The sequence below is a fragment of the Silene latifolia genome, unplaced genomic scaffold, assembly GCF_048544455.1.
Source record: "Silene latifolia isolate original U9 population unplaced genomic scaffold, ASM4854445v1 scaffold_341, whole genome shotgun sequence".
Taxonomy (NCBI): domain Eukaryota; kingdom Viridiplantae; phylum Streptophyta; class Magnoliopsida; order Caryophyllales; family Caryophyllaceae; genus Silene; species Silene latifolia.
Window position 1 is genome coordinate 104,167 of NW_027413272.1, and position 17,947 is coordinate 122,113.

Consider the following 17,947-nt stretch of genomic DNA (forward strand, 5'->3'; position numbering starts at 1 on the left):
TTAGATAAATTCATGTCATTAGAGATGACATTGAATAGAAGGAAATGGCAATTAATAAAGTTGGAATATATGGATATATGGTATATCCACTAGCCAAGCTTTTATTGCATTTCAACTAGTGTAAAAGGTACACTATAGATTATAAGATATGAAGTAGTAATAGTGTATTGACTATTCATATATGATAATCATGTTTATCGTTTGAGTTTCTTTAAACGCATCCATTACTTTGTTAAATCCAAATGGGTTGTTGAGACAAATTAAACCCCATTAAAGTGAATTGGATTAACATAGTATTCGCCCCTAGTTACTTAAAGGAGGTGACGTCTCGAAGTGACTAAAGTGTGATGCGATTGATGGCAAGTTCAAGTGCCATAGAGTCATATGGGATGACTAGTCGATCACATAGGTAGACTGTATGGGACACTCTGTCGGGCAGTGACCGCTTATAGAGTTCTGATAATTCATAAAGCCTGGTGGTGGCAAGAGCTACTATAGTATTCTTATGAGTCAATTATTTTGACTAGAGACTATTCGCCCAAGTTGGCACAATTTCTGATTGGCTTTGATTTATGCTCTACGACTGTCGTAACTGGGGTCAAATGAGTATATTTTGGGTTATGATGAAATGTGGCTATACGAAGGGAATATTGCGATAGAAATTGTCCACCTCCTTGTCAGGGTTGTTTGAAATCTCAAGGCCACTCGAGAAGTAGTGAACTGAAAATGCGTGGCCACGCTCGGAAGGTATTTACGTGAGATAATTTCGGTCAGACGAGTTACTCTCGGATCGAGGAAACCACTCAAGATATGATCAAATGCAAGTACGACTGCAAGACACCTTGCATTGAGTGGGAGATTATAATAGGACAAGAGAATTGGTGACGCACACTTGTCTCGGACAAGTGGGAGATTGTTGAAGTATGTGTTCTCAACAATAGTGCGATCACATGATTTAAAATCATTATTAAATCTCATAATAAGAATACGAAAGGAATGATAAATTAAATAGTCAACTGATCAACATTAATCGGTAATGATTGGCTTGCTAGAGTTTGACGTTCTTCATCGTGTTGACGGTGGTGATCGATTGATCCCTTAAGGTCACACCTAAAGGATGATGCCTTTATCAGTAAAGTTAATTAGTTGTATATTGATACAAGTTAATTAATTCCTTAAATAAGAACAATTTATATTTATGAGAGGAAAAATGTATCTTATTGTAATTCGATTAAATAAGATTCAATTTAGTGAATTAATATGTTAATTTACTAAATTATGTTGAGGTTTTATAAATATTTCGAGGTAGAGGTAATTAGTTATTTACATTTACAAGAGGTTGTAAATTTAACTAACTAGCTATTATGGGACCCGTTATATGTTAATATAATGATAAAATATTACTCAACAAGTTGAGTGAATATATGTTTATTAATTTGTCACATAATTGTTGTATGATCAAATTAATAGTTAATTATGTAATATAATTAAACATAAGACTTATAAGCATTTGTGGGACAAATATTATAAGACAAAAATGGACCCATATAGGCACAAGTGTACCGTCCAAAGGGTGATGATGGTGGAGTTTTTTGGTTTTGTCATTTAGTTGTTGGAAAGATGCTCCAACAATTTATAACATATTTTATACTACCTAGCCTAAGACCTACACAAAAGAATATTGTATAAGTTAAAAGGAGAAAACCAAAATGCTCTACTAGAGAGGCATTTGGACAGTACAAAGAGTAAGGAGAACAATTTTTGTTCTTTATAAATTTTACTCTACCATTTCTTATAATATTCTACATGAAAAACCTCTCTCACATTCATGTTTTTCTTTCTAAAAACTTGAAAAGTTTCAATCCAAATTGTTCATAAACACTACAATATTATTAATGTAATATATGAGTATTAGTTGTCAATTTTAAGGTAGATTACTAAATAAATATCTAGCAAATATTATTTAGTATTGATAAGGGCTAATCTTGGGTGCAATCAAAAGGAGGGCTCCTAATATGGAGTTTTGGAGGATCATCCTAATACTCATCATAGCTCAAGAACAAGTGAAGGTAAGAGACCTTACTTGTGCCCAAAATCCGAAAATAACAATGTAAGGAACATTGTTTTTCTCATTTAATCACTTATTTAGTTATGCATGCACTAGATCTAATGAACTCACATTAATATGTTAATTAGTTCACTATTAGAAGAGTCTAATAATAGGTATATGAACCTAACACATTAATGCTTGTAATTAATAACCAAGCTGTCATTAATGGGTGTATTTAAGGTTGAATATGCCACGTGTCGCATTCACAGCTTCCCAACCCAGTTGTGTGTGTGTGTGTGTGTGTGTGTGTATATATATATATATATATATATATATATATATATATATATATATATATATATATATATATATATATATATATATCGAACTAGATACATTAAAAAAATATATGTAAGATACACTTTTTTTTTTTACCAAATCTCAGATACACTTTAGACACTCGTAGATACACTTTTTTCATAAATTCTAGATACACTTTATAACAATCCAGATACATTTTTTTTCTAGTTTTTTTTTTACAGCTACTAGATACATTAAAATACAAGTCAGATACGTCTTTATGACATGTAAATACATTTTTTTTCATACTAGATACACTTTTTGCATAAATTCTAGACACATTATATAGCGATTAGATACATTTTTTTACCATCTTAGATACACTTTTTCTCACATATAATAGTATAATTATACCAAAAAATTTATTAACAGTACACAAAATCTCCTAAAATCACCCTAAATTAATTATACTAACCAATATCCTTGTATCGTCTATTAGACTAACCAATTACACAATTAGGAATAGATCCCCCATTAACAAAATGCATACGCTTAAATGCTAATCATTACACTCAGATTTGTGCAAAAACTCGCAAAGTAAAATTTATCGCCAGCGCATAATGATGTACACACATACACTAGATATTCGCCGGAGTTGCGCCACTTCTTGTCGATACTTCAACCACCTCAAACACCTTCGTCGGCGCCTCAAACCTCACTAGATGAGACATAATGGACCATATCGCGGAGTTTCGCCAACATGGACGATGTTCGCCCAAGGTTCCCCGACATTGCTGGAGGTCGCTGACGGCGGCGACAGGAGATGATTGGTAATTGGGAAAATGAGCCGTGGTTAAGTTTGGGTTAGATAGGTAAGAGAGAAATCGGACAACGAGAATGGTGGTGACCGTCCAGTTGTGTAGTTATTAGTGGTGTCGGCGTGGTGGTGACTTTCAGGCGGTGCTGGTGGTGGTCCGAGGGTGAAGCAGTGGATCATGGAAGTTGTGGTGAGTGGTTTGGGTAGAGTGAATATGGATTGCGTTAGTCTGATATAATAAAGGCCCCAGATTGAGTTTAATCTTATGGTTAATAGTTTTTCTCACCGTTCTCGTCGAATGTTCGTTCTCACTGGATCTTGACTATATATATATATATATATATATATATATATATATATATATATAGAAATAAGATCTCGTGCGAACTGAAAGTTCAGTGCGAACTTGCGAACTAAAGGAGGACCATTGGATGAAAGAAATCTACCGTACACTTTAAGCTCCCTGTACCAATATTCACTCTAAGCCTTTGCATAACTAAATTATCAAATTCCAATACTCTATCTCCCTATCATTACCCACTACTCAAACACGTGGGCCCAAAATACCATTGTCGGAGGTTCAACGCCATCTCGCCGGAAAATCGATCAACATACTCTCTGGCATGATTTTGTGAGTTTTTTTATGTTTCATCTTATTTTTCTTTTACCAAATGTTAGATCTATTAAAAAATACAAGTACTTTCGAAAAATCAATCATGTAATTGCAATCCTTGTGAACTTTCGATCCCAATTGTGATTTTAGTCTTAGATTTATTAAAAACAAAGTAAAATTGCGAAAAAAAAAGTATAATAATGGAAAAATCGGAAGAGTTAGAGTCAAAAAACGTCTTTGATGACGGAAAGTAATTCAAACGGCGGTTAGGGCGGTGGCGTATTGGAGTTGTGGTGACCAGTAGGGGTCGGCGCCGGAGCTCTAGCTAGATAGGGACACAGGAATGAAAATAGGAGTCAGCGTTGGTAATGGCGTCAGAATTTTATGGGCGTCATTAATGTCACCGGCGAGGGTCTAGGTTGACGCCGGTGTTTTCGTAAGGTGGGGGTTGGAGTGGGTAGTGGCTGTGATCAGCGGTAGGGTGGTTGGTGGTTGATGGTAGTGGTGGTGGTTCGTAGTTTGGGGGTGGATACATGAAGTACTAATACAGATACATGTATGAATACTACTAGATACATGTATGATTTATGTATCTGACAGTACTTATACGTGTATCTAGCAGTATTGATTTGCGTATCTATATAGTTTGTATAATTCCTGAACTCAAGTTCATACGGAGTCTCGCCCCTTTTTGGTATTATTGTAAATGTATAGATGATGGTGATAAATTCATCAATATGATCAACATATTCTATGAAAATATGAAATTCCTGCAAAAACGAAATCTGTAATTCCATATTAATATTATGTGAAAATAAACAGGTTACACAAATGGATTTTGTGGTATTATGTCTGGGAAAATTCAGTGACGTACAAAACATTCCCGAGTTTCCGAATGGTAAAGGTCCAGAGGCATTTCAAGGGAAGGTCATGCATTTAATGGAGTGCGTAAACATGAACAATCAAAGTGCCAAGAATTTGATCACAGGGAAGAAAGTTATTGTTGTTGGCTTTCAGAAATATGCCCTTGACATTGCTATGGAATGCTCTACTGCTAATAGTAAGCTCTTCATACGGGTGTTAAAAACATAGTCTCTTTTGTTCGAAAAGCCAACAGTCTGACTCTAATTTATCAGTCTGATTTATTATGTTTTTTTTTTAAGTGGGAAGTGGGAACTCTCTTTTCCGTGCAAATTAAGACTGATTCTGTATGTATGTTCTCGTGAGCAGTGTAAATTCTTCAAATGTATTATTTCCATCACTGCCTGTATCCTACATACTCGCGGCGTTGATTAGTCGCTAGCACGATTGCTTTAGTACTGGACATGCATATGTCAGGCTTCTTTAAATCCTTCTATGATTCTTATAACTCTCAAACTCTTGACTATATCGATTTTCACTTTGCTTATAGATGTTCACCCAGCGCATTATTATTCATGCTAACACTGTTTAATATTTGCAGTATCTGCTGATTGCTGGACTCAGCCTCCTTGCCATATTCTCTAGCTGATTAAAATCCTTGTACAAAACAATTTATCTTCAAATACAATTATCGAGAATGTATCATCTTTCTGAGCTATACATCATATGTTGTCTTGAGGGTTTTAGCGGAAATGGGAGGGATGGTGACGGCGGATATGTTGTCGGAATATGGGTGAAGATTCCATTTCTCGAGGCTTTATTTCATGAGGGTTTATTTTTTGGAATGCTGGTGAATTGTTTTGTCTATATAGGCCTGGTGGTAATTGATAGGTAGCAGTTGTGACCTATGTGGGAATGATGTTGAAACAGCCTTGGACAAACTACAGGTCATAGCTAGCATCCTGGGTGACATTTGGAATGTTGGTGCATCATCGGCTATTTTGATATAGGAGGTCATGGTTTCTTATTTTGTTGATTGGTAGTTCTGGCTATCTGATGTGTGGATAAGGACGAGTCATCTCGAATTTTAGCGCTTACACAAGCTCCTTGGTAGGGAGAAGACTGGACGTGGAGAAAGCAATCCTTGAATGTACCAATGTACATATAGCTGCTTCGAGAATGTATAGTTACTAGTCTTACTACTTTGATTCATGTTATTCTCGTTAATATGCAAAGCTGTTAAGGTGGGGAAAGTAGGAATGCTTGGTGGATGCTAGTTTGTATACTAGTTGTAACATATGGAGTATTATTCTATTTACTTCTAGTTTTAAAATTTATAAATTGTTCTCTTGTCGAACACGACGCTAATTTCCAACGCTTATTAGATACACTCATTGACATTGCTAGATACACATCTCAAAGAAGCTACATACACTCTTTTACCTTTCTAGATACACTTATTTACCTTGCTAGATACACATCTATAGAAAGCTAGATACACTTCTTTACCTTGTTAGATACACTCATTTACGTTGCTAGTTACGCATCTCAAACAAGCTAGCTTATAGATACGTACTTTTACTTGGCTAGATACATAATTTTACCTTGCTAGATACACATATCGAGCAAGCTAGATACACCTTTTTACCTCGTTAGATACACTCATTTACGTTCCTAGATACGCATCTCAAACAAGCAAGATACACTCTTTTACCTTGCTTGATACACTTGTTTTTTAAGTTAGATACAATGCTTTAATTTGCTAGATACACTTTTTAAAATTATTAGATACATACCTTTAGTTAGCTAAATACATTTCTAAGTTGCTAGATACAACTCTTTAGGTTGCTAAATACACCTCGGATGATGATGAAATGTTGCCTATGATGCCCATACCAACCATCATCGAGTTACTAAAGTTATATGCCTTCAAATTATCTTCCGAAGCATTCTAATAAGAATTCTCAAAGAAGTGCCAGGAATACGAGTTAAACAAATGGTATATCAATGTCTGAACCCTACTACTATAGCTATATCTCATTAAAAATCCAACATTTAGTTAAAAAAAAATGTGGAGTAAACAATATAAGTGTTACAGATTGGTGTTCGGTAGTTGGGTATTGAAATTATGTATCAAATGGTGTTTCCGGAGTTGTACACATTCGACAACTTCATTAGCCCTTAGCAGGCAAATATTGCTTATACGAGTACGTTCGACTATCAAAACAGTTATTAATAACGAAGTTGCATTGCTGGGGAATGCACACAGACCAAAAAAACTTTGTTCAACTTCACAGACCAAATGTCCATGAACGGTTCTAAAGGATAATTCATGTCAGCCGACCCCAAATCATTTTGGGGTTAAAGCTATGATAATGTTGTATTTCCAAGTATTGGAATTTACATAGGAGTATACGACCATCATGGTCCTGTAAAGGCTTCTAATTGAGTTAATATTTGCAATTTTAACACAAATTCCCGGATTCTTAGATTTTGTTGCTCAAGCTGACAAAAATGTTGTTGATAATCCTTCGGAAACCAAAACTTCAACAATCAAAGTAATACTCTTACCTTTATTCATTTTCGTTTGATTTCCGTTTGATAACAAATGAGCAATTTATAAGAACATCTGCCGAAGTGATAAAACAATTAACAAAGACGCTTCAACTTTGTGACTGAAAGGTTGCATAAAACAAATATCTTTTACTACATGTTCGAAACACAATGCATAATAAACTAAGGCCTCAAGAGCTGGTTTCTTGATCTACAAAAACCAAGTATTCCATCAAACTGCCAGAAACTGGCCAAAACAGCAGTAATCAGTCATTACAATCATCATGTCTAGGTAAACAGTGAAAGAAATGTAGATTCATATACATAAAACATACTCTTATATGTCTAAATAATTTGTCATAAAATTAATTACGGATCTTATGCATGCAAACAATAATATAAATAGAGGAGAAATCATGTCCTTACATAGTAGATTTCGGCTATTAGGGCACAAGAGAGATCACCTTTCTCTTCTTGTTCTTGAGCTTTTCCAATGGAAGAATAAAGATCTAAGTGTAAGATCTCTCCCTATGTATTATACCCAAGGCTTAACACTTAATCTAATTAATATTATTTGATCTAGTATAATATTAATTTAGGAGAAAATTGAACCAAAAACTTTATAAAACTCTTATGTGTTTTCGGTTTTTAAGAGAGAAGAAGAGAGGATTTTCTTCTCACTAGAACTTGTATATTGGATGAGTGAATTAGAATGAAAAATAATACACTAGCTTTTGTATATTATTAGGTAAAATTATAGAGAAAAACAATGATCATTTTGCTTCCCCAAAACCGTGTAAGAGGAGCTTTATGGGTGAGCCAATGCATGGAGAAATTGTTCTTCACAAGGAACAATAGGCTTGCATGGCTAGGTGCTTTTATAATCATTGTGTTTATCCACTAATTACAAACAACTTATAATTAGCTTAAACCCTTCTAATTTTCGGCCCATTCTATAATATGGATTCCATATTATTTTTGTCAATTGTCTATATGTTACATGTTACATGTCACATATATTTGTTATGTATTTTTAACACATTAAAAATCAACGTATTAATAAAATACGTCACATACAATAATTGACTTAGTAATTTCATAATTACTTGTGCCAAAATATTTTACCATTTATAAATTTCAACTGTTTGTATTTATAACAATTCATTCAATTTAATTGTTACATTAAACAATTATTTCATCCGAGTAATTATACAATTTAATTACTCAGACCGTATCTCATTTAATCACATTTCAATTTGATACGTAAATTTTACTTCCAAAATCGTCCGTCAATTTTCAAGTAATTTAATTAACTCGCAACGTTATACGATTAATTAAATAATCAATTAAGAGTATTGCCCTTTAGGTATGACCTAGGGGTCAATCGATCACCACCGTCACACGACAAAGAATGTCAAACTCTAGTCACCAATCATTACCGATATATGTTGACCAGGTTGACAAGAATAATATTACTTCCCAATTGTATTCTTTAAAATGAGATTTAATAATGATATTTAAATCATGTGATCGCACTATTGTTGAGGACACATTTCCCAACAATCTCCCACTTGTCCTCGACAAGTGTGCGTCACCAATTCTCTTGTCCTATTACTATCTCCCACTCAATGCAAGGTGTCTTTCGGGTCGTACTTGCAAGTGATCATATCGAGAGTGGTTTCCTCGATCTGGAGAATAACTGATTGACCGGATTTATCCACTCGGGATACCTTCCGAGCGTGGCCACGCATTTCCAGTTGATTACTCCTCGAGTGGCCCTGAGATATTGTTATAACCCCGACTAGGGGTGGACAATTCCTATCGCACTCATTCCCTTCGACTAGCCACACCATCATAACCCAAAATATGCCCATTTGACCCCATTTACGAAGGTCGTAGTAACACAAATCAAAGTTAATCTGAAATCGTGCCATCTTAGGTGAATAGTCTCTAGTCAAAAGAATCGACTCATTAGAACACTATAGTAGCTCTCGTCACGACCAGGCTATATAAATTTGCGTAACTCTATAAGCGGTCATTAGGCCCGACAAAATGTTCCTAACAGTCTGCCTATGTGATCGACTAGTCATCTCACATGACTCTATGGCACTTGAACTTGCCATCAATCGCCTCACACTCTAGTCACTTCGAGACGTCACCCCATACAAGTGACTATGGGCAAATACTATGTTAATCCGAGTTCACTTTAACGGGGTTCAATTGTCTCCACAACCCGTTTGGATGTAACAAAGTATAAATTAAAGATAGAAGACAAATGCGATTATGAACATGAACAAAAACAACACTTTTATTTCATTGCAGAATCTAACAAATATTTGGCACACGTTTAAGTCCCATGGACGCAACATGTCCATCATGCTTAGCCTGCGATAAAGGCTTGGTGAGCGGATCGGCTATGTTGTCATCCGTCCCAACCTTACAAATCGCAATTTCCTTTCTTTCAATGAAATCTCTTATTACATGATACTTTCTAAGTACATGTCTAGATCTATTACTAGACTTTGGCTCCTTAGCTTGGAAGATCGTCCCACTATTATCACAATAGAGAGTGATGGGATCATCGGCGGTAGGTACTACTTTTAGACCTTCCGTGAATTGCTTGATCCACATAGCTTCCTTAGCAGCCTTCGATGCCGCTATGTACTCACCCTCCGTTGTCGAATCCGCATGATTCTGACTTCCTTGAAGCTTCTCCATTTTACGGCACCACCATTGAGCATGAAAACAAAACCGACTTGTGATTTCATGTCATCTCTATCTGTTTGAAAACTTGAGTCCGTGTATCCTGTAACACGCAACTCGGTGTCTCCTCCAAACACAAGGATAGAGTCCTTAGTTCTTCTCAAGTACTTAAGGATGTTCTTGACAAAGAATCCAGTGACTCTCACCTGGATTTCCTTGATATCTACTCGTCATACTCAAGGCATACGAGACATCGGGACGTGTGCATATCATGGCATACATGATTGATCCAACAGCGGAAGCGTAAGGGATCAACTTCATGCGTTCAACATCATGGGGTTCGGAGGGACATTGAGTCCTGCTCAATATCGTTCCGGTTACCATAGGTACCAAACCCCTTTTGGATTTGTCCATGTTGAATCGTCGAAGAATCTTATCAACATAAGATTCTTGACTTAGTGCCAATATCCTCTTGGGTCTATCTCTATAGATCAGGATACCTAATATGCGTTGTGCCTCTCCTAAATCCTTCATTTGGAAGTGGTTACCTAACCACTTCTTAACGGAAGACAACATTGGAATATCATTTCCAATGAGTAGTATGTCATCGACATACAAGATTAGGAACACAACATTGCTCCCATAGAATTTCATGTATAAACATGGTTCCTCAACATTTCGAGTGAAACCATTTTCTTTTATAACATGATTGAATCGATGATTCCAACTTCTAGATGCTTGCTTAAGACCATAAATGGATCTCTTAAGCTTGCACACTTTGTTAGGATTTTTAGAATCAACAAAACCTTCGGGTTGTATCATGTACACCTCCTCTTCTAAATGCCCATTTAGAAAAGCGGTTTTGACATCCATTTGCCAAATTTCATAATCATGAAATGCGGCGATCGCTAACAAAATCCGTATGGATCTTAGCATGGCTACGGGGCAAATGTCTCATCATAATGGAGACCTTGGACTTGGGTAAATCCTTTTGCCACTAGCCTAGCTTTGTAGACATCGTCATGTCCTTCTATGCCATTCTTGACTTTGAATATCCATTTGCATTGAAGGGGTCTTGCCCCTTTAGGCAAATCTACCAAGTCCCAAACTTGGTTTTCAAGCATAGAATCCATTTCGGACTTCATGGCTTCAAGCCATAAGTTGGAATTAGGACTAGAGATTGCGGCCTTGTAGGTGGCGGGCTCGTCACTTTCCATAAGCAACACATCGAGTGTTCCATCTTCCTCGATAAGTCCCACATATCGATCGGGATGGCGAATTACTCGGCCCGTCCTTCTTAGTGGAGGAGGTACTACCGCGTTAGACGACGAAGGAACATCTTCTTGCGTCTCTACCTCGGTTTGTGGCTCTTGAACTTCATCAAGTTCAAAATTTCTCCCACTCTGTCTCTTAGAAATAAATTGACTTTCTAAGAAGACAGCCTCACTAGACACAAACACTTTGTTTTCTTGAGGTTTGTAGAAGTAGTATCCTCGACAATGCGAGGGGTAACCTACAAAGGTGCATTTTTCGGATCTTGGGGCAAGCTTATTGTCGGCTTTAGACTTGACGTAAGCATCACATCCCCAAATCCTCATATAGGATATATTAGGAACTTTTCCCGTCCACATCTCATATGGAGTCTTTTCGGTGGATTTAGTGGGACTATTGTTCAAAGATCTAATTGCGGTTTGAAGCGCAAATCCCCAAAACGAGTTCGGTAACTCGGTTTGGCTCATCATGGATCGAACCATATCAAGTAGGGTTCGATTCCTCCTTTCGGCAACACCATTGAGTTGTGGTGTTCCGGGTGGAGAAAGTTGTGATATAATACCACAACCTTTCAAGTGTGAATCTAATTCAAGGCTTAGGTATTCACCACCACGATCGGAACGTAGTGCTTTTACCTTTTTGTTCAATTGGTTCTCTACTTTGTTTTGAAATTCCTTGAATTTCTCAAACGCTTCACTCTTATGTTTCATTAAATAGACATGCCCATGTCTACTTAAGTCATCGGTGAAGGTTATAAAGTAGTCATAATTACCACGAGCGGTGATACTCATTGGTCCACATACATCGGTGTGTATGAGTCCCAATAGTTCACTAGCTCGTGTCCCTTTACCACTAAAAGGATTACGAGTCATTTTGCCAAGTAGGCAATATTCGCATGTACCAAATGATTGATAATCAAATGGTGTAATCACATTAGTAGAAATTAATCTTTTGATGCGATTCTCGTTTATGTGACCTAATCGACAATGCCAAATGAACGCTTCACTTGGGTCACTTGTTTTGAGTTTCTTTGATTGAATGTTATAAATATCATTTGTCGGATTTGAGGTCTCTAAAATGTAAATGCCATTTATGGAAGAAGCTTGGCCAATAACCAAATCATTCCTAGAAATAGAGCAACGATTGTTCTTAATGACAAAACAAAAACCGTCCATGTCTAGCATGGCGATTGAAATAATGTTTTTAGAGAGCGTAGGAACATAAAAACAATTATGCAAATACAACTCAAAACCATTTGGCAAAGCTAGAACATAAGTTCCTTTGGATTCGGCCGCTACCCGAGCTCCATTTCCAAGTCGAAGATCCACATCTCCCTTGCTAAGCTTCTCCACATCTCTTAAACCCTGTAAATGATTACAAAGGTGAGAACCACAACCGGTATCTAGTACCCATGTCGTAGTGGAAGTATAATTTATATCAATAACATAAATTTCTTTAGGAATTGTACCTTTTGGAGTAATGAGTCCCTCCCTTATATTTCGCAAATACATAGGGCAATTCCTTAGCCAATGTCCCATGTCATAGCAATAATGGCACTCATCATTAACTTGCTTGAAGTTCTTGATTTTCTTTCCCTTCTTCTTGAACCTCTTGCCCTTTGAAGCAAGAACTTGATTGCTAGAGCTCCCACTAACTTTGGCATCTTTATCTTCCAGAGACAAAGACCCTATAGATTGTGTGAGGTAGTCTTCCTGAGACGGACTCACACGAGGTCTAGTAGTAGTGGGTGGTTTAGAAGTGGTGATGAAATTAAGGTTTCCATCCGAACCTATCCCGAAATGAAGTTCTCTAGTTGTATCGAAATTATTGTTGGAGCATACGTTGTCAAGAACATGGTGATATGACTCAATAGTAATTGGTGCGGTAGCATTTGATGGATTCATTGCACTACAAATATGGAGGAAAGGAAATATTAACATTTGTCTTTTTAAATCATACTTGCAAATTTAACAAGATATGAACATTTATATAGTGACCTCTACCCAACTATAATAAATGATTCCAAGACCCAAGTTCATATCGACTTAGGCACGGTATGGCCGATGAAACCCTTATCAATATAACTCGGTGGATTAACACTTTAATCGATTCTACTTTTAGAACTCTTGGTCGATAAAATTACTCTAATAATTATCTATAGCCCGGAACACATGCAACTACGGTCGCGAATACTTCCGTTGAGCTCAATCCAAATTTCGAATAAATGTGTCCATTATCCTAATCCACATCAACTTGGGCACGGTATGGCCGATGAAACCCTTATTAACATGAACTCGGTGGATTAACACTCATCACCCACTTCCCCTACGTAACAAGGTTTGTACCCCGGTAGGGCCGAGTGCACTCCCTCGCGAAATAGGTTTTCATGGTTTCTACTATTTGGTAAGGCTATGTCTCAATTGTTTGTTTTAGCGAGAGGTCATGTCAATTTATTATCTATCACGTTTTAAGTGAACTAAAGCGGTGAACTACGATAATTTTAATTGACACGGTCGATAAACTCGATAAAAAACAATGCATGTTTAGTTATGGCGATTTAGCGATGCATGTGACATAAAATAAAATGCAAGCATAAAGATAAATAAATCCTAGTATGGCCTTTCCTAAAATAGAAAAACTATTAATCTATTACATATTCGGAAACCAACTCCATTGGTCCCTTGAACTTTGGTTGTGGCACGCATCTCGAGGTAACACCGTCTTTATGTATCGCCATTCTTGAAGTAATCCGTCTTTTGGAACTCCGGAATGAATAAAATTACATAATAAATTACATAATTTCCTATTATACATTTGTAACCATTGTTGTCAGAATCCCGATTCGATCCTATGATTCTACGATTTTACAATCCAAAAATGTTTGACCGATCCCGGATACTACGATTCTATCATGTTTGTAGAATCTTACGATCCTATCTATTCGAAATTTTTTAAAGGTAGGATCATAATACGATTCTACGATCTTACGATCCTACGATCCGACTCCATAGTAAACATATTAAAATATATTTTTATATAATAGCATCGTAAAATCCAAATTTCATGTAATTTGTAGAAACATATTCATGAAATGATACTAAACTTATTAATTATCAATATTTTGTGTATAAATAAGTGTTTTGTTCTTCAATTATATATTTTTACCAAATAAAAAACTATATTTAGTGAATTTGTAGAATCTTACGATTCTACGATCCGATTCTACCGATTCGATCCTACATTTCCCATCGATTCAAAGTAGAATCCCGATCCTAACAACATTGTTTGTAACTAAAATAAAATAAATCTATTAAATTACAAAACGGTGATACGAGATCACAATAAAATTACAACCGAATCGATATTCCCATACATTTCGGGAAATACCAATTAAAATCTAAGGCCATACTAAGTAAAATTACATAATTCAAAATTACATAAATTAAAATTATGACAATCATAAAGAAAAATGCAGCATTATAATATGTATGAACATGCTCAATTTTTATGCTAAATCGCCTTTTAATTAGCCAATATCGTATATTACTCGGTTTTTACGGATTTGCGTGATTTCAACATTTTATAATCATAAAAATACATAAACTCATATTTATGCATAAGTTAATTACCCTAATCTCTTAGGACTCAAAATATAGTCTTCACTAATAATTTGACCATAATTAACTTTTATTTACAAAATTGTTCATAAATGGACCAAAAATTACAAAAATAAGCTATTAGACTTCAAATAAATCACAAAATTCCAAATAAATTCAAAATTTGAAATTTAAATTCATGAACATTCTGGAAAAATTCCATGACACTCATAATGTTCAAAATCTTAGGTTAAAAATTTCGAAAATTTTCCGAAAAAACAATGTTGCGGTTTATCGATATTTAATAAAATAATCATAAAAACATGGAAAAATTATTTTCATTAACTTTTCAATTTTAGATCTGAAAAATATAATAAAATGCAACATTAGACGTTTTTCCTAAGTCATAGATTATGTTTTATTAATTTTACACTAATAATGTCACTATTTATGCTAATTTTTCTTCAAAAATTCATAAATCATGCTAAAAGACTTCTTTATAGCCAATTATTTTACACACATCTTGTAAAATTGCATGTGACAACATATTAATTTTCTATGACCAGATTCGAAATTTAACTCATATTAACCTATTTTTCTCTTAAATCCGAATTTAATAATGAAAATTCATTTTTCGAGCATAACAAGTCCAAAAATTATGAAAATTTGCAGGTTATCTCAAAATAATATATGTAACAACATATCCAAAAATCAACTTAAAATTCGAAGTATAGCTATTTTTAGACCAAAAATGACATTTTTACTCATAAAATCACATTTAAATGCCATTATTGTAAATTATGAACAATAAAAATCCGAAAAATTAACCAAAATATCCTAAAACACTTTAGGACCAGAAATATTAACATGCATGTAATAATTTCGTGATATATCATAATAACACAAATTTCACAAGTTTTATTTTGTTATTCATATAACTCGGAAAAACTTTTAACCAATTTGCATGCAAACAACCGTGGCTCTTGATACCGATTGAAAGAAATGTAGATTCATATACATAAAACATACTCTTATATGTCTAAATAATTTGTCATAAAATTAATTACGGATCTTATGCATGCAAACAATAATATAAATAGAGGAGAAATCATGTCCTTACATAGTAGATTTCGGCTATTAGGGCACAAGAGAGATCACCTTTCTCTTCTTGTTCTTGAGCTTTTCCAATGGAAGAATAAAGATCTAAGTGTAAGATCTCTCCCTATGTATTATACCCAAGGCTTAACACTTAATCTAATTAATATTATTTGATCTAGTATAATATTAATTTAGGAGAAAATTGAACCAAAAACTTTATAAAACTCTTATGTGTTTTCGGTTTTTAAGAGAGAAGAAGAGAGGATTTTCTTCTCACTAGAACTTGTATATTGGATGAGTGAATTAGAATGAAAAATAATACACTAGCTTTTGTATATTATTAGGTAAAATTATAGAGAAAAACAATGATCATTTTGCTTCCCCAAAACCGTGTAAGAGGAGCTTTATGGGTGAGCCAATGCATGGAGAAATTGTTCTTCACAAGGAACAATAGGCTTGCATGGCTAGGTGCTTTTATAATCATTGTGTTTATCCACTAATTACAAACAACTTATAATTAGCTTAAACCCTTCTAATTTTCGGCCCATTCTATAATATGGATTCCATATTATTTTTGTCAATTGTCTATATGTTACATGTTACATGTCACATATATTTGTTATGTATTTTTAACACATTAAAAATCAACGTATTAATAAAATACGTCACATACAATAATTGACTTAGTAATTTCATAATTACTTGTGCCAAAATATTTTACCATTTATAAATTTCAACTGTTTGTATTTATAACAATTCATTCAATTTAATTGTTACATTAAACAATTATTTCATCCGAGTAATTATACAATTTAATTACTCAGACCGTATCTCATTTAATCACATTTCAATTTGATACGTAAATTTTACTTCCAAAATCGTCCGTCAATTTTCAAGTAATTTAATTAACTCGCAACGTTATACGATTAATTAAATAATCAATTAAGAGTATTGCCCTTTAGGTATGACCTAGGGGTCAATCGATCACCACCGTCACACGACAAGTAATGTCAAACTCTAGTCACCAATCATTACCGATATATGTTGACCGATTTGACAAGAATAATATTACTTCCCAATTGTATTCTTTAAAATGAGATTTAATAATGATATTTAAATCATGTGATCGCACTATTGTTGAGGACACATTTCCCAACAATCTCCCACTTGTCCTCGACAAGTGTGCGTCACCAATTCTCTTGTCCTATTACTATCTCCCACTCAATGCAAGGTGTCTTTCAGGTCGTACTTGCAAGTGATCATATCGAGAGTGGTTTCCTCGATCTGGAGAATAACTGATTGACCGGATTTATCCACTCTGGATACCTTCCGAGCGTGGCCACGCATTTCCAGTTGATTACTCCTCGAGTGGCCCTGAGATATTGTTATAACCCTGACTAGGGGTGGACAATTCCTATCGCACTCATTCCCTTCGACTAGCCACAGCCATCATAACCCAAAATATGCCCATTTGACCCCATTTACGAAGGTCGTAGTAACACAAATCAAAGTTAATCTGAAACTGTGCCATCTTAGGCGAATAGTCTCTAGTCAAAAGAATCGACTCATTAGAACACTATAGTAGCTCTCGTCACGACCAGGCTATATAAATTTGCCAGAACTCTATAAGCGGTCATTAGGCCCGACAAAATGTTCCTAACAGTCTGCCTATGTGATCGACTAGTCATCTCACATGACTCTATGGCACTTGAACTTGCCATCAATCGCCTCACACTCTAGTCACTTCGAGACGTCACCCCATACAAGTGACTATGGGCAAATACTATGTTAATCCGAGTTCACTTTAACGGGGTTCAATTGTCTCCACAACCCGTTTGGATGTAACAAAGTATAAATTAAAGATAGAAGACAAATGCGATTATGAACATGAACAAAAACAACACTTTTATTTCATTGCAGAATCTAACAAATATTTGGCACACGTTTAAGTCCCATGGACGCAACATGTCCATCATGCTTAGCCTGCGATAAAGGCTTGGTGAGCGGATCGGCTATGTTGTCATCCGTCCCAACCTTACAAATCGCAATTTCCTTTCTTTCAATGAAATCTCTTATTACATGAT